We start from the raw sequence: 25,028 nt of genomic DNA on the forward strand, positions 1-25,028 counted from the left end.
TATGACATGAAAGAACATGCTGTTATGCATGTTTGGGATATGGCTTCATGAAATCAAATGCCGGAATCAATAATTTCTTTAGATTTGTTCCTTTTTCTCTCCTCCTACTCTTCATTCTGGATGGCTGGCTAAAATAATATTTTCTTTTGGTATTAGCACAACAGTGTCAAGGGTTCCTACTATTTCCAGTGAGAATCCTGTAAATAGTCCCTTGAGTCAGAATAATTCGGAAATGAACTGGAAGGAAGAAAACAAGGAACAAACCCCATCAAAGCTCATGAGGCCACAATTAAAGATACAGAAATGCACCAAAATATGCTCAGTATATTTTGCCCTGGACCACAGTGGAGCAAGAAGTTTAGATACAGTATTACATATATGAGAATTAAGCAAGAAAATTGCTGGGGTTCTTGTAGCCCTCATTCTATACCAACTATTACCAACTATGGAAAAGCTATAAGATTCCTTGAGTAAATATTAGCAAAGAACACCACATTTTTCTCCACCTGCAGGGAATGCTATGAAAGAAATATACCTGATTAAATTATGATTCTAGTTGTCTTGGTTTTCTGTTTTGTTTTTTTTAGTATTTAGCATGCTTTCCTAAACAAGACTGTTTATATAAACCGACTCATCTTCAGTAACTCCTGATCTCTCAGCTTAACCTACATCTGGGTATGTTGTGAAGGTAAAATGGAAGACATCTCAAGAAGGTTCTCTTTGAATTGTCTGAGGAAGATTTAAGCACTTAAATCCATTTGGTGTATTATTTTCATCTAGTTAGAACAAGGGTGCAGAACCTCTCTCCTTGGGGCCTAAGGCCCCAATATGGCCCCCCAGTGTTCCCTAAAGTGCCATGCTCCTTTCCCACAACCACCAATCATTTGATGGTTTCCGAACTTGGCACTCCCCAGCCCTCATTCTAAGAGGCTGAAATGCCTCTAAGGGCTCCTCTAAATGAGCTGTTTATAGCACACTCATGACTGGCCACTCACGGAAGTTTCCTGTCGATTACATGATGCGTCAAACCTCAAGTGCCTCTCTCATTCTTTCTGTGGTTTAATTGAAAATGGAAAAAAGTAATGACAAAAAAAAAACCCTTTCTGTTTCACCACGAAAAGAGGCAATGTGTTATAAAAAGAGACAGAAGACAGTGCCATCTTGTGGCTATATAAATAGAACTCTGGGTTAAAAGGGGGAGAGGGGAGAGGGGAGAGGGAAGGGAAGTGTGTGTAAAGGGAGAACGTCATGATTGTGGGATGAAAACGGAAGCCAGAAAGCTGTGGTAAAGTTGTAGGATTTTCCTGGTGTAGAAATGTGCCGAGCCTTTCTTACTGGCAATAATAGCTTGAAGCTAAAATTTGCTTGCATTTTTGGTATTCTGTGCCCTCCTTCCCCCACATTGTTTTTAGCTCTACCTCTTTTGCTTTTTTCCCTGCCAACCACTGGAATGTGTCCCTGTTTTGGGTTTTTTTTTCTGACCCCCAAGCCTTACTTCAGAGGGGAAACCACAAGCAGACTGTATCCCACATTCTGTAGGTGTGGACGAAGTCCACTAGGGCCAGATCTTCACCTTGTGTCAAATCATTAGGAATGTGGAAAAAAAAGCAGGCAATAACACAGTGAAAGTGGTATATATGGAATGTGGATTGTGCCCCAACAGTTATCCGTGCACTTCAATACCGCTATACAGCAATAGTGTTGATCTAGCCTTAGTTTGGCAAAATTATCCAAACGTACAAATCATACTGTGAAACATGGCAATTCCTCCCCCCATCACCAGTGAATCATGTGCCATTCTGGGAAGCACACATTTTGTATGGCAATTTTATAAAGGGCTTAAAGCAGCCATGCTGCATTGTCTTTTATTGTTTTGAAATTTCATTTATTCAGCTTCACTTCCATTGTGTTTAGAAGTTTATCTACTCAAACAAAATAGTTGAACAACTTCTCTGTAATGGCTTTGTCTTCCATAGGCCTGATGTTTTCATAAGACAATTCCTCGTCTTTCTTTTTATTTCCTGTCACCAAGGCTAAAAACCTTGGCAACAGGAACAATGGAACATCTATTTATAACTGTTATGAGGGAGAAGTGAAGGACCTTGGAATGGACCAATTAGTAACAATTATTTCTTTTTATTAATTTTGGGATGGGAGAGCATAAAATGTACATTAATTCTGGCACCCCAGAAATACTGAATGTTGTGTAACAGATAAAGGGCCTTATGTGCCAAAAGCTGATTCTATTAAAAGGAGTATTATTAATGCTACAATAGATAATCCAGCATAGGCAGTAGTTAATCTCTGCTGCTGAAGCTGATGTTCTATGATATCAGTGCCACAGTCTAATCCGAAAACAGCTGGAAATTAACATGGTTTCCTTCAAAAGATATGTAGAGAGGGGACAGGGTTGAATTATATTGTTATCTAGGAGGGAAAACCCCATAGGAGCTAAACCCCCATAAATGTTTAGCCACACTACAAGTTCCTACACCATCTTGCAAATTTTAAAATGTTTATTTAGAAAATGTATGAATTGCTTTCCCACTCAAATGGAGTGCTCTAAGCACTAGAAAAGACAAAGCTAAAAAATGACCTTTAAACCATCAATTTTGACAGCAACGTCAGCAACAAAAACACATTAAAATACTAACATTAAAAGTACCATTTTAAACCAATGCCTTTGGCCAGATCTACACCAATCAGGATATGATGGCTTGAAAACAGTTTGAAAACTGTACATGGAGTGCATCCTGGGCCCCCACAGTTGCCACTACTGTTATAAGCCATTTTAAAGCAGTGGCGTAAGTTCTGCTTAGGTCATCAGAGAGGTTGATGATGTAATGGCCAGAAAAAAAGGTTTAGAACTCTCCAGATGTTTTGGCCTACAACTCCGATAAGCCCTAGCCAATGATCAGGGATGATTGTAAGCCAAACATCTGAAGGGCCACAAGTTTCCCATTCCTTCTTTTAGAAAGTAAATAGGTTTGTAGCAGAGTATGCAAAGTACAGAAAAAGGACTTTTCTAAGACGATGCCCATTAGAGTTACTTGGCATAACATTCCAAAAAGGAAGAGACCACTACTACTAACTGCCTTGGTCCCAGATGGGGTCACCACAAATGAAGAGATGCAAAGCTAGCTGATTTTATGGTGGAGTGAGGCACCAAGAAAGATATGTGGGCCACAGGGCTGTTTCAAGGTCAAATAGCACAATTGAATTGAACCCACAAGTAAAGCAGAATCCTGTGTAGGCAGGCAGACAGAATATACCAGGGATGTGCATTGGATTTGGCTGTATTCTGGATCAAATTGGGTTGCTTCAGAAAAATGTGTTGTCCACCTGAGATGAAGTAGGATTTCCTCCTAGTTGCCTGGAACTGAATCTGGAACTTTGTGAGTTCTTCAACACTTTGGAGAGCTTCAGAACTTAACCAGGCAGACATTGCAAAAAGGTACTACTTTATTTTGTTTTTCCATAATTGGAAAATACCAGGTTGGGGAAGGGGGAGGAGAAGAGTTGAGTGACAGAATGGTATGCCTTCTAATCACAGGGAATGAGTAACCAAAGGTATTCAATCATAGTGCTTAGGGGAGGGATGTGGCATCTTATATAATACTTTGCTCAAGTCTTCTCTGTGCTCTTTGCTTAGGGTGACCATATGGACCATACGGAAAGGAAGACAGGGCTCCTGTATCTTTAACAGTTGCATAGAATTTCAGCAGGTGTCAGCAGGTGACCACAATACCTGATGGAACGCCTCTCCCGACATGAACCTACCCGTACACTGCGCTCAACATCTAAGGTCCTCCTCTGAGTGCCTACTCCAAGGGAAGCTCGGAGGATGGCAACAAGGGAGAGGGCCTTTTCAGTGGTGGCCCCCCGACTGTGGAATGATCTCCCCGATGAGGCTCGCCTGGCGCCAACATTGTTATCTTTTCGGCGCCAGGTCAAGACTTTTCTCTTCTCCCAGGCATTTTTAACAGCATTTTAACAGCATTTAACAACGTTAAGTTTGTTTTTAATGGACCCCACAATTGTTGTTTTTAAATGGATACTGTTGTTTTTATACTGTTTTTATGTGTGTGTGTGTGTGTGTGTGTGTGTGTTTAAATTGTATACTTTTAATGTTTACTATTTTTAAATGTTGTAAACCGCCCAGAGAGCTTCGGCTGTGGGGCGGTATATAAATGTAATTAAATAAATAAATAAATAAATTTGTATATATGGAGAACCTGGTGAAATTCCCTCTTCATCACAACAGTTAAAGTGCAGGAGCTATACTAGAGTGACCAGATTTAAAAGAGGGCAGGGCACCTGCAGCTTTAACTGTTGTGATGAAGAGGGAGTTCACCAGGTGCTGCATGCATACAAATGACACTTGCTGAAATTCCCTTTTTCTCTGCAACTGTTAAAGATATGGAGTCCTTAATTAGCCAAATACACAAAAACAGAAAAAACACACAAAAAAACACATCATCTTGAAATGTGCTACTTTTATAGGTATTACACTTATAGGAATTATGTGTGAGACACATAAAAAGAGACAGAAGATTTCTTTTTGAAAAGCACAACAACCCAGCCTACATCTTTGTAATAATATTCCAGTTTGTAATGAGCTGAGCTGGGTGACTAACAGACTGCATAAAACATTCATATGCTTTGTGATTCATTCACAAATAGATTGATTTTCTATGACTCCATTGACTATTTCCTAAGTTTCCTCCATGAAGAATGGTTTTAATAAGAGACACAAGGCCTATGTATACAGAAACCAGAAAACAGCAAAGGAGCTGGGATTTCTTCATGAACACAGGCAATGTGAACAGAAGGCCCTTACAACAACCCAGTCATGAATGCAGAATGCAGTCATGGTGTGGATTGCTTCTAACTGCAAACGTGAATGATCTATAGAATTTGTTAACAATATTTATACTGAGTATATTAGATGGAAAACTGCAAGGGCCTAATATTACATAACACAGCTCCCAATATCTAGTAATGGTGTGTGGGCATGCACTCGCAGCATTTTGGGTTTTTTACAGCAACTAACATAGTAATCTCAGTAAGCATTATAGAAATCCTGTAGAGTAGGATATATATCTATATTTATATCTATATATGAATGAACATTAGAACGGCTCACCTGACCACTCAGCAATAATAATAATAATAATAATAATAATAATAATAATAATAATAATAGTAATAATAATAATAATGCATGGTGTTTTACAAAGTATAAGTGCCTGGGAGGTTTCCAATCTGTAAGTGAAACAAGAGAAGAAAGGGTGCCTTCTATCAACAGTTTGGCATGTTCTTTACAAAAGTGTTCTTGGACTGTACTGATTCAGACATCAGGAGATAGTAGGATGGGAATCACATGTTTGAATCTCAGGACAACCAAAAATCACTCCACATAGAAAACTAGCATGTCTGAAAGGGTAGTCTAGACCTCTTCTCCAGGACATCAAGTTTCTATGTGCACAACATCAGTCATGCAATCACCACTCACCTGCAATATGGTACAATCCAGAAACACTTTCATCATCTCATTGTTTTGTGCAGAAGAGATGCATATTGCCCACTCAGGTTTGGGAATAAACACTGTGTCAAGAGTGTTTGTTTTCATTGTCTGTTAACTTACTGCTCTCCCCACCCCTCAAATGGATGAATCTCCTAGAAAGCAACAAACATATCCTTCAGACTGGAAGCTCTCAAAGGACGAAGAAGAAGAAGAAGAAGAGGAAGAAGAAGAAGAAGAAGAAGAAGAAGAAGAAGAAGAAGAAGAAGAAGAAGAAGAAGAAGAAGAAGAAGAAGAAGAAGAAGAAGACAATAACTGTGCTCTTAAAATTCTTGGACTGACTCAACCAAAAACATTAATGCTTCACTGCCCCTCTTATAAGCGAAATATCACTGCCTAGTGACTGATTTAAATGGCATTTTTTGACCTTTTCCAGACTCAAAGTAGACATTTTCTAAAAAAGATGTACCTGAAGTTTTAGTAGGAAGGCTTCAGTTAGAAAACACAAGGTTTCATAGGACCAAATCACATATGTGTGACATTTTGCTTGATTTCCACCCACCCCCTCCGTTCCCTGTACTGAAATGCAGCTTCAGGGAGCTGCCCATTTGTTTGGAGTAGGGGAAAGAAGAGGTTTTTTCCTTGGTCCCATTAAGTGTTTTTCTGAATCAAAACCATTCCCTTCCCCCAGCTGCTGTTGGCCCCAAGGGGGAAAATACAGGTACCATTTTTTTTCCTGCTCTTCCCAAATAACAAATTATCTGGACTGGTAAATTCCTCCAGTTACAATTGTTTAAGATCACTGAAAAGTTTTCTTACACAAATCTCGCAATCGTATTTCCACAGTATGCAGAGGCACAATCTTTTCCCCAATATGCAAAATTTTGAACTGGATGCTAGTTTGAAGGTGCTCTGTCCAATCCTTGGGATATAGCATTGGACTAGCAATTCTAGTTAATTCTGCTAGTCTAGTCTATTGATTTTAAATGGTTTTAGAAGATTGCAAAGCAAAGTAAATTACAAACTGTCATATCAAACTGGCAGACTAGCCCTAAAGACCAGCTGGTTTTACTAAATTCTGGATCTAAAGAACACATAATCTTTTTAGCTTTTTAGCTTGCTATCTGGACTTGCCTTTTTATTTTTATTTTTATGCAACTCATTTTGTTGTTTGTTATAAATCCTCATAATTAAAAACTAGGAATTGTATTTATTGATGCTCATTTTAATTGATGTAATAACACCATTATTGGTTCAAATGAGAATTAGTTGGTCTAGTTTAAATTTTACTTTAACTAGCTGGTATTTTATCCTCTTCCAACTCTATGGCCAGGATCTAAGTCAGAGCAACTAGTTTGACACACCGAAGGGGTCTTGGAGGGCTTGGATTTCTCAAAATTCAACTCCTCAACTCACATGGCAAACAACTTTTGAAATGTAGTGAACCAGTTCATGGTATTATTTAGGGATCTGCAGTTCAAAGAAAACAAAGTCAAAATTTCCACTGAGCCTAAGCTCCTGGCTTGTCCACTGTAGCCTATGATTTTATTAATTTTGCTATTCAGAAGGAAAGAAAAAGCCAGCTATAAGAGTTGCAGTTCATCTTTCATGTAAGAGAATCCTTCTTTTTTCAGTGCTGTTGCAAAAAAATGTTTTATGCATACAATCTTCACCAAACCAGTTTGACAAATCTCATAAAAATAAGTGGGAAAACACTTAAAGGGCTAAGGGACCACAGGAGCGTGTGTTTTCAATGGATTTCCTTCTGTGAAGGCAGAGAGACAGGTCTATGCTTGAAGAGGGAGATCTAACTTTGTTTCAAAATCAGAGAGGGCAAAAGGAGGCATGCTGGCAGAGGTTGTGAGTCTGCAGGATCCGACCCTCCTTCCCACAACAATCTGCATGTTGGAACTAATGGGATGGATTTTTTTTCTAATTGGGAAAAAGGGGGGGAATCCCCTTACCTTCTGAGTCCAGTAGGGCATAACCAAAAGTGTTTCCTCTACATTGGATTCTACCTGTGCCATGCCATAGGATTACTTGGACAGGTTCGTGCAACTACCTCCGTATTGGATCCTTGCCCCTCTTGGCTAATAAAAGCTAGCAGGGATGGAACAGCTGGCTAGGCCAAGGAAGTGATTAATGCCTCTCTGCAAGAGGGAGTGGTCCCAGGCCATCTGAAAGAGGCAGCAGTGAGACCACTCCTGAAGAAACCTTCCTTGGACCCAGAAAATCTTAGCAACTATAGGTCGGTGGCAAATGTTCCATTTCTGGGCAAGGTCCTTGAGTGGGTGGTTGCAGGCCAGCTCCAGACACTCTTGGATGAGACTGTATCTGGATCCATTTCAGTGAGGTTTCAGGCCTGGTTTTGGCATGAAACAGCCTTGGTCTGTATGATGACCTATGTCAAGAGAAAGACAGGGGGAGTGTGACTCTGTTGATTCTCCTTGATCTCAGCGGCTTTCGATACCATCAACCATGGTATCCTTCTGTAACGTCTGGCTGAGTTTGGAGTGGGAGGTACTGCATTGCAGTGGTTCCGCTCCTACTTGGCTGGTCGGCTTCAGAAGGTGGTGCTTGGGGAACATTTCTCGGCCCCGTGGATTCTCCAGCATGGGGTTCTGCAGGGGTCAGTCTTGTCCCCCATGCTGTTTAATATGTACATGAAACCGTTGGGTGCGGTCATCCAGAGTTTTGGAGTGCGTTGTCATCAGTATGCTGATGACATGCAGCTCTACTTCTCCTTTTCATCTTCATCAGGTGAGGCTGTGGACGTGCTGAACCGGTGCCTGACTGCGACAATGGACTGGATGAGGGCTAATAAACTTAAACTCAATCCAGACAAGACTGAGATGCTGCTGGTGGGTGGGTCTTCTGGCCAGATGGTGGGTGTTCAACCTGTTCTGGATGGGGTTGCACTCCCCCTGAAGGAGCAGGTTCATAGCCTAGGGGTTCTCCTAGAACTATCTCTGTCACTTGAGGCCCAGGTGGCTTCGGTGGCGTGAAGTGCCCTCTACCAACTCCGTTTGGTGGCCCAGCTATGCCCCTATATGGACAGGGATAACCTAGTTTCAGTCGTCCATGCTCTGGTAAACTCCAAATTAGATTACTGCAATGCCCTCTACATGGGGAAGCCTTTGAAGACAGTTCGGAAGCTGCAGCTTGTGCAAAATGCAGTGGCCAGATTGATAACTGGAACCAGAAGGTTTGAACATATAACACCGATTCTGGCCCGCTTGCATTGGCTGCCTATACGTTTCTGAGCCCAATTCAAGGTGCTGGTTTTAACCTATAAAGCCTTACATGGTTTGGGACCACAATACCTGATGGAACGCCTCTCCCAACATGAACCTACCCGTACACTGCACTCAACATCTAACATCCTCCTCCGAGTGCCTACTCTGAAGGAAGCTCGGAGGATGGCAACAAGGGAGAGGGCCTTTTCAGTGGTGGCCCCCTAATTGTGGAATGATCTCCCTGATGAGGCTTGCCTGGCACCAACATTGTTATCTTTTTGGCGCCAGGTCAAGACCTTTCTCTTCTCCCAGGCATTTAACAGCATGTAACAACATATGATAAGTTTGTTTGTTTTTTAATGGACCCCAGAATTGTTGTTTTTTAAAATGTATACTGTATACTGTTGTTTTTATATTTTTTGATGGTTTTAAATTTTGTATACTTTTTAATGTCCACTGTTTTTTAACTTTTGTAAACTGCCCAGAGAGCTTCAGCTATGGGGCGGTATATAAATTAATTAAATAAATAAATAAATACTCTTCGATTAAACTTAAATAACTATGGTCTATGCTGAATGTGGTACATTTGGGGAGAAGGAATTGACTTTAGTTCTTCTGCTTCTAAATTTCATGGCAAAATGGTATCCCTAAATAGTTCTGGGACTCCAGTAACTCACAACAAGGAAAGAGAACACCACATCATAATATTTTTTTGGCATTGGAGCAACTTTGGTTAGAGTTGCCAACTGAACAGTGTTTACTCATTGGAAAAGTAACCATCAGGAAGTCAGGACTGTGGACTGAAAAGTCAATACATTAGAGATTTGGGGCAGTATGCAGTACTGCTCAGGTGGTAGTGGGATCTGCCACTAGCACAATGGTAACCTAGTGGTTCCCAAAGCAATCGGAAATGAGAGTACATGCTCTTTCTGAATTCGGACCAACAGATCTCACAGAAGGGACCTCTGTTGACAAGCCTAGTTCTGGAAATGAACTTCTGGGTTTATTTTTTAGAAGCATCACATCCCTGTTGACAAGCTGTGGGTCCCGTGAATGCAATGGAAGCAGTGGAGGAGGTGGAGATGCCCTTTTGGATACTACTCTCTGCCAAAATATATCCATGACAAGATGTATCCAGATGTATCATTTCTAACTTAAGGCACAATCCTTTGTTTGTTTAGAGAGAAAAAAGCCCTACAACTCCCAGCATTCTCCAGCCAGCCATTGGGTCCTTAAAATATTTTGTACTGGCTCTGCTCTACACCTCCCAGTTCGTATCTTGACTCCACCTCTGTCCACTCTCATTTTGCCCAAGACTCTTCCTGATCCCAGAGCTATTTTGAAATCCAAATTTGGCAAACCTAATTTCACCAGTGCAAAAGAGTGGTGGCAGTGGGTAGAGAGATGGAAGATGAACAATTTGAGGAAGAAAATCACGGAGAAATTAAGAAGTGCTGAGAGAGAGAACGAGAGAGAGAGAGAGAGAGCACAAAAATGATATGATTTAATTTTAAATGTCTTTTAAGAACTCCATAAAAGATAAAGACTACAATAAATCCTGCATTTCTGATGCTTGCCTACATATACAAAGTATTCTGTCAGGCAATTTGCATTATCATCAGCAAGAAACTTCAGAACATAGAACTACAGAATTTGATTTTTCATTTTCTTTTTTTTTGGGGGGGGGGGATAAACAATGACAACAACAACAACCTGACTCTTGAAGTCTTGCTTAGATTTGAAGCTCTGTTGGGTACAGCATCCCTGCCTTTTCTTTGTCTCTCGCATCTCCCTGCAAGGGTGGAATATGTCCTTTTAGCATTCATTTTCTTCCAGGACAAGCACTTCATTAGCAGTTTGCATGAAGCATTTTGGGGGAAGTACTATACCTTGTCAGCTTGGATTCATTGCTCCTCCAGACTCACACCAGGCAATACACTTAACATGACCTGCTCAAAACTGCTGATCAGTAACAGGACGTATGCAGGGCCTTCAGGTTTGTAAAAGGGAAGTCAGTTAGAAGTCAGAGCTGAAGATGTTTGGCAGTACAGGGTAGTATCTACACTACTGCTTTGTAATGGTTTATAACAGTAGTGACAACTGTTTAGGGTCAGGACACACTACATATACAGTTTTTAAAGTGTTATATCCTGTTTGGTGTAGATCTGGCCTAGGATTCTGACATTAAAGGAATGGACTGGAAAGCCCAAAGGGGCTTTGCAGACAAAACTGTATGTTTGCATTTAGCAGTGCAACCAGGTCTGGACTCTGGGGGGGGGGGGGTAAGTCCAAGACCATCAAATGACCACCCAGAGAGCAGCAATTGATGGGGGCAGCCACAAACAGGCCTGGAATCAGTCCCTGGGCTAGAATGGGCATATAAAGGTTCACCAGGTCAGATGTTGGTCACCAAAGCAACATTTCTTTCTCCTTATTTTAAAAAAGATACATTTTATAGTCAGGAGCCTGTTGACTATTGTTCTGGCCATTGCTGTGACACATCTTTACAATTTGTTTTATAGATTGGATCCAAATTTAGTCATACTTAAAATAGACACATTGAAATCAATGGCATGGCTTAGTTGTGAGTAACTTAAGCCCATTGATTTCAATGAGTCTACTCTAATTATGACTGTGAGGTATAAGTCTCATGCAAGGCCAGGGAGGCCTTGCAGGGTTGTAGGTGGATTTAATTAGAACTAGCCTGGAATGTCTGTGCAAGCTTTTGTCTGTCAGAGTTCTTATGGGAGTTGCTCACTCACTCCCTGTCTCGGCCTTGAAGCTGTTAGACTTCTGTGGGAAACTGATAGGGTGTTTTAGAAAGGTGGGGGACCCTTATTGAAGGAGTCACTCAGATTGTAGCATCATCTTGGTGGGCTAAGCAGTGCCACCCTGTTTGGACACAGGCACGAGCCCCTGTCTGTCAAGTGGATTTGAATAGGCCATGCTTCCCTTTATAAGCTGGAGTAAATGCGAGGAGTCTTTGCTAGGAACATCTTTCGACTCATGGCCCAAAATCCTTCCTTGTTTGGATCCATCACCGTTTGGGACTTTGAAAGCAACATGGATTCTCTTCTATTTGGACTTCGGGTTTCTAAGGACTGTGCCATGAAAAGTACTGTGAGGCTTTTCATAGACTTGAGCTTGCATTTGCTGTGGATTGTGTGTTTGTGGTTAGCTCAGTGTACTTTTCCTCTGCCAGGCTCAGGTGGCACAATGCTCCCCCCAGAGCTAAAGTATGTGCAGGAGAATGCCTGAGATTTTTACCCACCCCATGAACTTGTTTAGGTTTTGGCCATGTTCCCTTAGTTACCAAGGTGTGGCTGTGGTTGGACTAGCTCCCTTGGGATGCTTTGTTAAGCCTTTCAAGAATTCCCCATTGAGCTTGCCTGAAGAAGCATATCCGGAATCTTTCCCTCCCTTGGTCGATTTTGAGGAGCATTTTGACTGTACATTATCTTGGAGCCTAAAGCCTTCTGACCAGCAATCAGCATTAAGTATTTTGGAAGTGTGTAACCATTAAACTTTTTATCATGAGATTTCCCTGAATCAAAGAAGTCTCACTGATTGGGTGCCCTATGCCAGTTTGCCAGCACGTGTAAATGTCTGAGGGAACAGAAATCCACGACAATGACTAAATCTGGGTCCAACCCTCTGTCTTGTTTCATTTTAGATATTGTTAATACCTTATATTGTATATTTTGCAAAGGCTCAGGGTGCCTGAGCACTCACAGGACAATGTGAACCCACCCTGGAAATGTCCCAGAGAATGTTGCATGTGGCACATTGCTTTGACCATGTTCAGCAGAGACACAGAAAGCCCTGGGAAATGTAGTTTTCAGCCTCTCTGATGTGTCTGCTGAGCACTGAATCTTGGCTGCCAGAAGGTCTGTTGGCTCAGCAAAAGTAGAGGCAGTGGAGGCTGGTGGCCCCAATTTTGGTGGGGCTGAGAATTCACTTCAGGTTTCAGCCAGAGTGCTAAAGAGCTATCCAAGGTGCTGAACCTAGTTTGTAGCTAAGGTTCAGCACCTTGGAGAGCATATTTAGAGTTCTGTCTGGGCCTGAGTAAAACCCGGAATGGATCATAGCTTCACTGAAATCAGAGGTGCTGACTTCCACTGAGTAAAAGTGCTGCTGGAGGAATGGTTTTGGACTCTCCTGCTGTGGCAGGGAGATGCCAGAAAAGTGGACTGGAGCAGTGTGATATGGCTAATTCTACCATAGAACTGGACTCTGGAAACCTGACATGTAGAACTCCTGCCTTTACATAATTATATATTTTCATGGATAAATGTTGTAAATATGTGATGCCACAATATGGCCTCTAACACTTTTGCAGTAAATTATTAGTGAGCGTGTGGTTATGTAGCCAGTGTGGTTCGGAATGGTTCACACAACACCCTATCTCATGGTTCACATGACATGCTAAGCCATAATGTTTAGCTCAACTTGCTTAACCACCGTGGCTTAGCGTGTTGTCTGAACAGGGTCTATAACTATTTGGACATGTCTGTGGAAGTGACTGAAGCATTTCACACATCTCTAAAAGCAAGAGTTTTCTATAGCGAAGTAATATCTGTATAAGGAAAACAGTTTACACCATCAAACCCCCCTCTTGTGCCATGGTTTATACATCAAAGTGGACACACGTTTTTCCACATGGAGTTTATCTCCTTGTAGGAAAATCCAAAGCAGACAAATCACTATTCATAGGCCATCTTGGAGTTTACTCTGTAGATTGCCTATGAATAGAGGTTATCATCATATCCTATTTTCTTTTACGCCATTCTTCATATACTTTAATTTACAGGGCAAACCTTGCAAGAAGGAAAACTAATATTTGGAAGTAATGAACTGAAAACTTCTACCATTGCTTCATTATATTCTTATGGGCTATTATTATGTTAATCAGGATGAGGGATGCTGCAAACCCATTATTATCTGGTGGAACTTCCCAAAGGAATCACTTCTTGGAGAAGGATTTAATAAGGTTCCCTTTGTGATATCAACTTTGATGACTCATTGAAATTTAAGGTCACCAAACAGCCATCTTCCTGGATATTTTTCATGTGTCTTTCAAAGTTTGGATAGCTCATAAGGGAATTGGAGGCTGAAAGGTCACTGAAGAGTGAGCAAGTTTAAAAGGTGGCTAGTTGCAGTACAGCACTGTGATTTGCAATTGAGAAGGCAGCACGATAGATGACAAGACACAAGTTCTGTGAATCAATGCAACCATTTGTACACCCCTATTATTAATTTTTTGAAACCATTAAGATACCTTTCCCCAATCTGGTGCTCTCCATGTGTTTTTGACTTCAACTTCCATCAGACTTAGCAAGCATGTCCAATGGTCAGGAATGCTGGGTGTTGTCACAGATTTTAAGAAGCAAGCGCAACTGGACGCAACCAAACTTACTTTTTAGCAAACAATCATAGGCTCTTTTTTTTAAAAGGAAACAATAGCTTGATGCTTAATTGTTGTATCAACAGGAGTGTATTAGATAGATTTCTGTACAGAGAGGATTATATGAAAATATTGTAACATTAGAATGGCTAAGCAAGTATACCTTTTGACCTGCAATGTAGGTTAGAAAATGGATGTGATGATTGATTTCTCAGTATATTATGTGACAAATACACTCACCTGAACATTCTCATGTTATGATGTATGTACTGTATCTTGGTACCAAAATATTGGCCTGTAGATATGCAAATGTCATTATGAAAAATAGCTGTATAGCTAATGGTGATTCCTCTGCTAAAGAGCTATTGTTGAATGGAATCCAGTTTGTTTTTTTAGCCTCTTTAAATCTTACGTAAAGCTATAAGAATGGCTTTAAGTTACCTTCCATGTCGTAATTTTAAATATAGATTCTGTGTGGGAACAAAGAAGATCCTAGCTTTTGCGCATTAAAGCGGATTTCCACAGCACTATGCCACTCACTTTCATACCTAATTCAGGATTAGATATATGATTTCTTTTCTTCTTCTTTTTAAAAAAGTTTAATATCCAGAGTTATCTTCTTTTCTATTTTCTTTCAGTCGAAAGATAATACAATTTCAAGGACCTTGAATTTTAAGCAATTCTGTGAGTAGGAGAGAGTTACATTTAACATTATAAATCCTTGCTAATCTTCATTCGCATGCTGATTTTTTCACCATTGTTGAGTTATAGGTTTTACAAAGAACAGAGATCTTTCCCTCTCCCCCCACCCCCCTTCACTGTTATTTGTTTGGCAAATTGATTATAACTTTAAAACCCTTCAACAAACACAATGTTGGTGGAAGAATTATGAGGTGGTTTAGAGTAGGGGTGTGCACGGACCCCCCGCTCCGCTTCACTTGCAGATCCGCCATTTTTCGGAGCGGGTCGCTCCGCCCCGCCCCCGCTCCGCCCACTTCCGCTCCGCTCCGCTCGGAGCTCCGGATCGGATCCGGAGCTCCGTTTTTGCCCCCCCATAGGCTTGCATTGAAAGCTAAAAAAGTAAACAACTTTTTTTCCGTTGAAGTTAGAAACCTCACGTTTGGCACCATGACACCTCATGGGCGTATACACACACACGCCAAGTTTCAAGGCAATCCCATCATCCCCTGATTTTTGGCGAATTTTTGAAAATCGGGCACCCCATTCACACCCCTTGGGATAGCTCCGTCAATTTGCATGTTAGAAACCTCAAACTCGGCACCAGGGCAGCTTATCCATGTGTCCACATGCACGCCAAGTTGCAAGCAAATCCCATCATCCCCTGATTTTTGGCGCGGCTCTACCCTCTAACGCACCTCCCATAACCCTAATTCACACCCCTTTAGATAGCTCCGTCAATTTGCACGTTAGAAACCTCAAACTCAGCACCATGATAGCTTATCCACGTGTCCACATGCACGCCAAGTTTCAAGGCAATCCCATCATCCCCTGATTTTTGGGGAATTTATGAAAATCGGGCACCCCATTCACACCCCTTGGGATAGCTCCGTCAATTTGCATGTTAGAAACCTCAAACTCGGCACCAGGGCAGCTTATCCATGTGTCCACATGCACGCCAAGTTGCAAGCAAATCCCATCATCCCCTGATTTTTGGCATGGCTTAACTCACCCCAAATTGTCCCATTCTACAACTACGTCAATTTGCACGTTAGAAACCTCAAACTCAGCACCATGATAGCTTATCCACGTGTCCACATGCACGCCAAGTTTCAAGGCAATCCCATCATCCCCTGATTTTTGGGGAATTTATGAAAATCGGGCACCCCATTCACACCCCTTGGGATAGCTCCGTCAATTTGCATGTTAGAAACCTCAAACTCGGCACCAGGGCAGCTTATCCATGTGTCCACATGCACGCCAAGTTGCAAGCAAATCCCATCATCCCCTGATTTTTGGCGCGGCTTAAACTTTTTAACTCACCCCAAATCAAGTCCCATTCTACAACTACGTCAATTTGCACGTTAGAAACCTATCCTTTGGTCCCATGACAGCTTACCCATGTGTCCCCATGGACACCAAGTTTCAAGGCAATCCCATCATCCCCTGATGTTAGGGGAACTTTTGAAATTTGAACACTCCAGTATGTCAGGGATTTAAAGTTGCAATTGCAGACAGCTCAATGGGGCCAGTTCCAAGGCAATCCCAACATGCCACGAGATAACCCTAAATCTTCTGGCACATTTGAAAAAGGGATTATTGAATTTGATAAAGTCTAAGTGAGCGCAGGAAGGACTTCTCCCCTTAGTCAAAGCAAGACACATACACCATCGCTGCAAGGCGGGAAGGGGAGAAGGGAGGGAAAGCAGGCAGGCAGCATGCATTGTAGTGCCGCAAGGATGGCTTGAGCACTAACGCATAGCAAACCAACCCATAAGTGGGCGCAAAGTGAGGCAAAGATGGCTGGTTGTTTCTTTCTAAGCCAGCAGTTACGCCTTGAGGGGCACAGAGGAGGACGACTGGGAGCAAGCGTGCCGGAGGGTGCTGGCCACGAACCGCAAAGCCCATCTCCCAGGCACCAGGCGGGCAGAGCAGGCGAGGAGTCAGTCCTGGCAGATGCCCCACCACAGCAGCACCCCGGGGGAGGCGGGCAGACAGGCAGGCAGGCATGGGTTGGCGGGCCCAGAAAAGCTGGTACCTTGCACAAGTAAGCCATAGATCTGTGGGGGAGTCAGTCCCAGCAGATCCAGCTACCTCACAAGGATGGCTCCCAGGCAGGCGGGCAGGCGCCTCCACTGTAGTGGCTGTGCTCAACTCGGCGGGCGCACTACAAGACGAGTTGAAGTGAGAGCTCACTTCTCAGGAAATGTAGTGGCTGTGCTACGGGAGATCGGTGGACTGCTGGAGCTTAGCTTTTTCTCTGAGGGGAAGTCCATGAGTTGAAGTGACAGCTTGCTTCTCAAAGACAGGGTTACAGCGGAAGAGGGGTGGGACGAGACCGGGGAGACAAGCTCGACCAGTGACTACTACTAATCCCCACATCCTGGAGGACCACAGCATCCCACACAAAGTGGCTGTGGTGAAGTCAATGGCTGTCATGAGTCGAAGTGAGTGCTGACTTCTCAGGAGGAAACTTAAACTGTCCCTAGTATGCACTAAGTGGCTGTGCTATGGGAGTTCGGTGGACTGTTGGAGTACCAGCCACAATTGGGGAAGTGAATGAGTTTCAGTGAAAGGTTGCTTCTCAAAATCAGCACACAGATCAAGGACTCCATTTGATCCCCGAGCTATCTAAAGGGTGACCCGTGGACTGCTGGAGTTTTCCTCCGGTTCCCGGTGGCTGGGATGGGTCTCGGCTTCTCAAAGCCATGGCACTGCTGCATATGCAGTGCAGCTTCTCGAAAGAGAGCTGTCCCACGGAAAAACGGTGCATTACTGGAGCTTAGCTTTTTCTCAAAGGGGAAGTCAATGAGTTGAAGTGAAAGGTTGCTTCGGAAGTCTATGGCTTTCATGAGTTTCAGTGACAGCTTGCTTCTCAAAGAGGGCGTTACAGCGGAAGAGGGGTGGGACGAGACCAGGGAGAGGAGCTCGACCAGCTGCTGCGACTAATCCTCACCCACATCCTGGAGGACCACAGCATCCGCAGTAGTGGCTGTGGTGAAGTCAATGGCTGTCATGAGTTGAAGTGAGTGCTCACTTCTCAGGAAAATTAAACTGTCCGTACACACTAAGTGGCTGTTCTATGGGCGATCGGTGGACACCTGGAGTACCACCCGCACATAGGGGAAGTCCATGAGTTGAAGTGACAGCTTGCTTCTCAAAGATAGGGTTACAGCGGAAGAGGGGTGGGACGAGACCGGGGAGAGAAGCTCGACCAGTGGCTACTACTAATCCCCACATCCTGGAGGACCACAGCATCCCACACAAAGTGGCTGTGGTGAAGTCAACGGCTGTCATGAGTCGAAGTGAGTGCTCACTTCTCAGGAGGAAACTTAAACTGTCCCTGTGCAGTCAGTGGTTGGGGAGAGAGGCACGGCCAGCTGTGCCTCCACCGTAGGGGCTGTGCTCAAGTGTCTGAACTTGGAGTCGAAGTGAGAGCTCAAAATTGCTCCATATGAGACTGGGGAGAGAAGCTCGACCAGCTTCTGCTACTAATCCTCACCCACATCCTGGTGGAACAAAGCATCCACCGAGAAGTGGCTGTGGTGAAGTCAATGGCTGTCATGAGTTGAAGTGAGTGCTGACTTCTCAGGAGGAAACTTAAACTGTCCCTACGCACTAAGTGGCTGTGCTATGGGCGATCGGTCGACTACTGGAGTACCACCCGCACATAGGGGAAGTCCATGAGTTGAAGTGACAGCTTGCTTCTCAAAGACAGGGTTACAGCGGAAGAGGGGTGGGACGAGACCGGGGAGAGAAGCTCGACCAGCGACTGCTACTTATCCCCACATCCTGGAGGACCACAGCATCCACAGTAGTGGCTGTGGTGAAGTCAATGGCTGTCATGAGTTGAAGTGAGTGCTCACTTCTCAGGAGGAAACTTAAACTGTCCCTGTGCAGTCAGTGGTTGGGGAGAGAGGCACGGCCAGCTGTGCCTCCACCGTAGGGGCTGTGCTCAAGTGTCTGAACTTGAAGTCGAAGTGAGAGCTCAAAATTGCTCCATATGAGACTGGGGAGAGAAGCTCGACCAGCGACTGCTACTTATCCCCACATCCTGGAGGACCACAGCATCCGCAGTAGTGGCTGTGGTGAAGTCAATGGCTGTCATGAGTTGAAGTGAGTGCTCACTTCTCAGGAGGAAACTTAAACTGTCCCTATGCACTAAGTGGCTGTGCTATGGGCGTTCGGTGGACTGTTGGAGTACCAGCCGCAATTGGGGAAGTGAATGAGTTTCAGTGAAAGGTTGCTTCTCAAAATCAGCACACAGATCAAGGACTCCATTTGATCCCCGAGCTATCTAAAGGGCGACCCGTGGACTGCTGGAGTGTAACCTCCCTCACCCTCAATTGGGGAAGTGAATGAGTTTCAGTGAAAGGTTGCTTCTCAAAATCAGCACACTGATGGAGTCACCCAGAGGTCCACAGCCTCTATGTAGTGGCTGTGCTGAAGTCAATGACTTCCATGAGTTCAAGTGAAAGGTTGCTTCTCAAAGGCGAGGACTCGCCTGTTTGCTTCTCAAAAAACCATACTTCTGGATCAGGGAGTACGTCTTCCACTCCCAGGGCACTCCAAAGGGCGACCCGTGGACTGCTGGAGAGAGGCAGCCTGGCTAGTGGTGGTGGTGGTGCCAGGCATTGCCTTGCCCCCTGCTTGCACCTCACCTAAACGTGCAGTCAATCATGGACAAACGGTTGTAAACCGCCCAGAGAGCTTTGGCTGTGGGGCGGTATATAAATGTAATTAATTAAATAAATAAATAAATAAATAAATAAATAAATGGAGTCTTTTGGAACTGGGTGGAAAACTATCCGGATGAGTTGACTAAGCTGTACCGGACGCCACAGAAATGAAATGAACTCAAGTGCGGTGCTTTGCCCTCACAGTCAGTCACACACACGCACGGTGACAAACTCTGCCTAGTGCCTACAGAGAAAAAACCAGCCTGCCTGAACTGTAGTGTGCCTGCCAACCCAAGGAGGGGTGGAATTAAAGGGAGCCTGCCTGTCACTCCCACGAGGGCTTGAGGGTGGGGTATCCCAGCAGGGGGAGATTGCCCTTCAGAAAGACCAGCTGCTCCACCAAGTCCGGCTCCAAGCGAGAGCGGTGAGGGGTCACTATGTCGCCCGCCATAGAGAACACCCTCTCGCTTGGAACACTGGTGGGTGGGCAGCTGAGTCGATCCATGGCCACCCGCGCCAGGTCCGGCCAAATCTGAAAACGGGATGACCAGTAGGCCAGGGGGTCCATGGAGGAGTCCTCGATGGGCTCTGACAGGTAACGCTGCACGGTGGTTGCAGCGTCATCCTGGCTGGTGGCTGGGGAGGGTCTCTGCCCAAACACGGTGTGCAGAGCCTCTTCCCAATACCCCTCGCCTGTGCTGCTGCTGGGAGGGATGCAGGTGAGGCTGCTGCTGGTGCTGCTGGTGCTGCTGCGGGGAGGGGTGGCCTGCTCCTCTGCCTCACTCTGCCCCACCCTCTTGGCCCATGCCGCCCGCACTTCGCCCACCAGCGTTTCCACCCAGTGCTGCCTGCTATTTGGCCCACAAAGCCCATCCTTCACACGAGGGTCGCACATGGCTGCCAACATGTGGACCCTGTCGGTTTGGATGGGCTCCAGCCTCCGCGTCACGCCGTCCCTCAGCCTAGTCACCGCTTCGCGGACCTCGGGCTCGAAGCGCCTGCCGGTGACGGGATCCCTGTACTCCAGAAAGTCGCCCATCTGTTTCTGGAGATGCCTGCATACAGGGATCACCTGGCTGAGGAGGGCAGAGCTTTTGCTCAGGGTCTCGGTGGCGTTCAGGAACGGCTTGAGGACCGCCACCAGCTGGGACATGGCGTCCCACTGCTGCTTGCCCAGGTGGTGGACGCCCATGTCCCTGACCCTGAACAAGTCGTGGATGGCACGCTGTTGCTCCACCATCCGCTCCAGCATCAGGTAGGTGGAGTTCCAGCGTGTCACCACATCCTGCACTAGCCTGTGCTGCGGGAGATTCAACTCCTCCTGCTTCTCCCGCAGCAAGCGACTGCCCTTGACGCTGTGGTGGAAATGGCCTGCCACCTTTCTGCAGCTCTCCAGGAGGTTACGGATCCCGGACAGGGGACCGAGGTTGGGCTTGCTGCTGCCCATCCCAAGGCCATCCCTCACCACCAGGTTCAAGACGTGCGCGATGCAGCGGACGCCCTCGAATCCGCCGTCGCGCACCGCCTTCACCATGTTGGCTCCCCCGTCCGTGACCATGTAACCGCGGGTGACCTTCTGCCCAGCTAGCCACCCATCCACCATGCGGTTCATGGCCTCCGTAATCTCCCCTGCCGTGTGGGACTGGTCCATCACTTGCGTGTGGAGGAGGGCCCAGCAGTAGCCCTCCTTGCCAGTCCCTGTAGTGCTGGATCCTTCCTGCCCCACGGCTGCCCACCAGTGTGCCGTCAGGGACAGGTAAGCGTGCACTCCGCCCTCGCTGGACCAAATGTCCGAGGTGAAGTGCACCATCCGTGCCTCTGCCTGGCACAGACGACCCAGCACTAACTCCCTGCAGGAACGGTACAGGGAAGGCACCACCCGCCTGCTCAGGGTGGTGCGACACGGCAGCTTGTAGTATGGCACCACAAGCGCCATCAGCCTCTTGAAGCCTGCGTTGTCGACGAGGCTGAATGGCTGGTCGTCCAACGCCACCATCTCACCGATTGACGTGGTGATCTGGGAGGGCGTTGGAAAACGCCATCTTGTGGTTCCATACTTCCCCCACCCCATTTCCGGCAGGGTTGCCTGCCTAACCCTTGTGGGGATGGGAGATGGAGAGCTGAGACTGGAAGTGCCAGCAGCAGCAGCAGCAGCAGCAGCAGCAGCAGCCGCCGCCTTCGGCTTTCCCCTGGAACCAGTCGCCTTGCCCGCCTCTTTCCCCAGCAAGACCGACTGGTGCTGCCTCTTAAGATGCATCTTCATGCTGCTGGTTCCATAATGCCCTGTCGATGAACCCCTGCTTAGGCTGAGTTTGCAGTGGCGACAGACAGCAAAGCGGGGATCCGCTCCCAACTCAAAGTGGTCCCACACGATGCTTGTCTTTCGTTTCCGTGGTGACACCACCAATTGCCCGCCTGAGTGTTGCCACAGAAACAGGGGTGTGGGATGAGACTGGGGAGAGAGCCTCGGCCTGCTGCTGCTCCTCCTCAGCCCCCACATCCTGGAGGCCCACCGCCTCCTCCTCCTCCTCCCCCCCCTCCACTGTGCTGAGGACCTCGTCTAGGTCCATCATCGGGCTCGTGGGCTGAAAGGAGAATGAAGGAGTTGGGGATACTCCTCCTCCTCTAATGGCACTGCTGCCACGTGCCTCTTGCAAACGGGCACTTTTCCCATTCCCACCCTCAAAAAGAGAACGCCGGGCACAAGTTGCAGAAGAGAGTGGCTCTGCCTGCTGCTTGTCCTGCTTCTGTTTTGGAGCAGTCAGCCAAGGAGTTGCCCGTTTGAGTTTCACAGGAGGAGAGGAAGCCTGCTTACTGCTGGCAGACTGAGCCTTGCTGCTTTCAGCACGCCTGCTTCCTCTTTTCATGATGACTAACAAAATATTAATACTACTAATACTATGTATAAGGTACTACTAAGAATATGTATAAGAAGATATAATATGTTTAAATGTAGGGAAATGGGACAAGAACAATAAAATATACTACTACTAATATGTATGAGAATATACTAATATATATATATATATCTACTACTAAGAATATCTACAAGAATATAATAATATGTTTAAGAATATTACTAATAAATGTAGGGAAATGGGACAAGAAATGGGACAACCACTACTATAACAAGAACAAAATATGAATACTACTACTACTAATATGTATGAGAATGTATACTAATAGACTACTAAGACTATGTCAAAGAATATAATATAATATGTTTAAGAATAGGGAAATGGTGTGCGTATGCTTTCCCCAAAATGCTCAATCTGTGGCTGCCTGTTGAACTTGACAAAAGCAGCCCACTCCGTCGAAGTTACACAGAGAAGAAAAAGAGAATCCAATTTTTTTGGTATATTTGGTATATAGAAGATAGAAGGAAACACAATCAGGATTTAAGAGAGGGGAGGGGGGAAAAGAACCAACCACTACTATAAGAAGAACAAAATATGAATACTAATATAATATGTATGAGAATATATACTAATGGACTATGTGAAAGAATATAATAAAATATGTTTAAGAATATAAATGTAGGGAAATGGGACAAAAACTGTGTGTATGCTTTCAAAAGAAAGCTTTCACAAAAGCAGAACAGTCAGGCTTTAATACAGGGAAGGGGGGGGGGCAACCAACCCAACCAACCCAACCACACACTCCAAAATTCAAAAATAAAGTTTATATTAAATCAAAGTAAGGGGAAAACACAGGGCAAACTAAGCTACAAGTCAGAAAGAAGCAAACAAACACACACACGCGCCAAACTAAACCTATATTAAATTAATCTATCTCCAAAGCAGGAGCACTAGCTAAGTAAGTGTTCCCTCCACGAACGCCAACCCACAAAGAGACACAAAACAGAAAGTTCTCAGGGTGGGTCTGCCTTAGTCCCCCCTCCAACGCTGGGATTGGAGGAGGATGCTTTCTGAGGAGATGAATTCTCATCAGGATTGGGAGTTGAATGTGCCTGTCATCGCTTCCAAAAAAATAAAAATAAAAAAATAAAAAAAACCCAAACCCCGATTTTTAAAAAAATATTGCACGTGAACCACAGCACGCAGAAAGTTGAGAGTGGTCTCAAAATGACCCCCATCCACGACTCTCTGTGCACAAGAATTTTCAGAACGATAGCTTAAACCCCCCCCCAGTTATCCCCGATTCTTTCCCTCAATGCAATCCTATGGGCGAAAAGCCGAAACGGAGCCCCGCGGTTGACCCTATTTTTAAAAAAATATTGCACGTGAACCACAGCACGCAGAAAGTTGAGAGTGGTCTCAAAATGACCCCCATCCACGACTCTCTGTGCACAAGAATTTTCAGAACGATAGCTTAAACCCCCCCCCAGTTATCCCCGATTCTTTCCCTCAATGCAATCCTATGGGCGAAAAGCCGAAACGCAGTTTGAGCCCCGCGGTTGCCCCGATTTTTAAAAAAATATTGCACGTGAACCACAGCACGCAGAGAGGTGAGAGTGGTCTCAAAATGACCCCCATCCACGACTCTCTGTGCACAAGAATTTCCAGAACGATAGCTTCAAAAACAACGTAGTTATGCGCGATTATTTGCCGCAATGCAATCCTATGGCGAAATGTTTTCAAGATGGCGACCGGAGCGCTCCGACTGAACTCGGAGCTCCGAAAAATGGTCGCTTCTCTTCGCCTTGCTTCTAGGGGGTCCGCGGTCCGCTCCTACTCCGCCTCTGGGTAAGGCGGAGCAGGCCAATCCGCTACTGCTTCTACGCTCCTAATCGGAGCGGAGCACATCCCTAGTTTAGAGTATTTCACTGTGATAAAATGTGTGTGTGGTGTTTGTGTGTGTGTGTGTGAAAGCTTTTAGCTCAGCAGTTGAGATATATATTTCATTTTGATTCTTTCAATGCAAGCTTCATGCCGAATCAGAAAGGGAAGCTCAGTGCAGAATATGGCAACCATGAAAGACAGCTAAAAAGACCAATGATAGAATTCTTTCGAAACTCTTCTGTACATATTAGAGTGACAACTAGTAATTTCTATACCCAAAGTGGGCTCCCAATTAGACACACTCCATACCTCAATAACAACCAGAACTAGTTTAAGAATGGTTGTGAACTTTTAAGGCAGCTGCTGCTGAAATTAGTGATAGACAGATGAGTCTATTTCTGGTTCATGACACTTATGTATTTGCTCAATAGGTTTGACCCTGTTCAGAAGACATGCTAAGCCATGGTTAGTCCACTAACCCTTTTGCAGCAAATGGTTAGTGAGTGTGTTTAAACCGTGGTTATGTAGCCACCATGGTTAGCAATGGTTCACATGACATGCTAAGCCATAACGTTTAGCTCAAAATTCTTAACCGCCATGGCTTAGCATGTTATCTGAACAGGGACTCTGTTACTTTCTGTCTTGTTTCCACATTAAGATGGCTAATAATAATAATAATAATAATAATAATAATAATAATAATAATAATAATAATTGAACAAGCAAAGAAGTGCACACATATTTACATTTAAATATATATTTGGG

The sequence above is a fragment of the Elgaria multicarinata genome, chromosome 10 (genome assembly GCF_023053635.1).
Source record: "Elgaria multicarinata webbii isolate HBS135686 ecotype San Diego chromosome 10, rElgMul1.1.pri, whole genome shotgun sequence".
Taxonomy (NCBI): domain Eukaryota; kingdom Metazoa; phylum Chordata; class Lepidosauria; order Squamata; family Anguidae; genus Elgaria; species Elgaria multicarinata.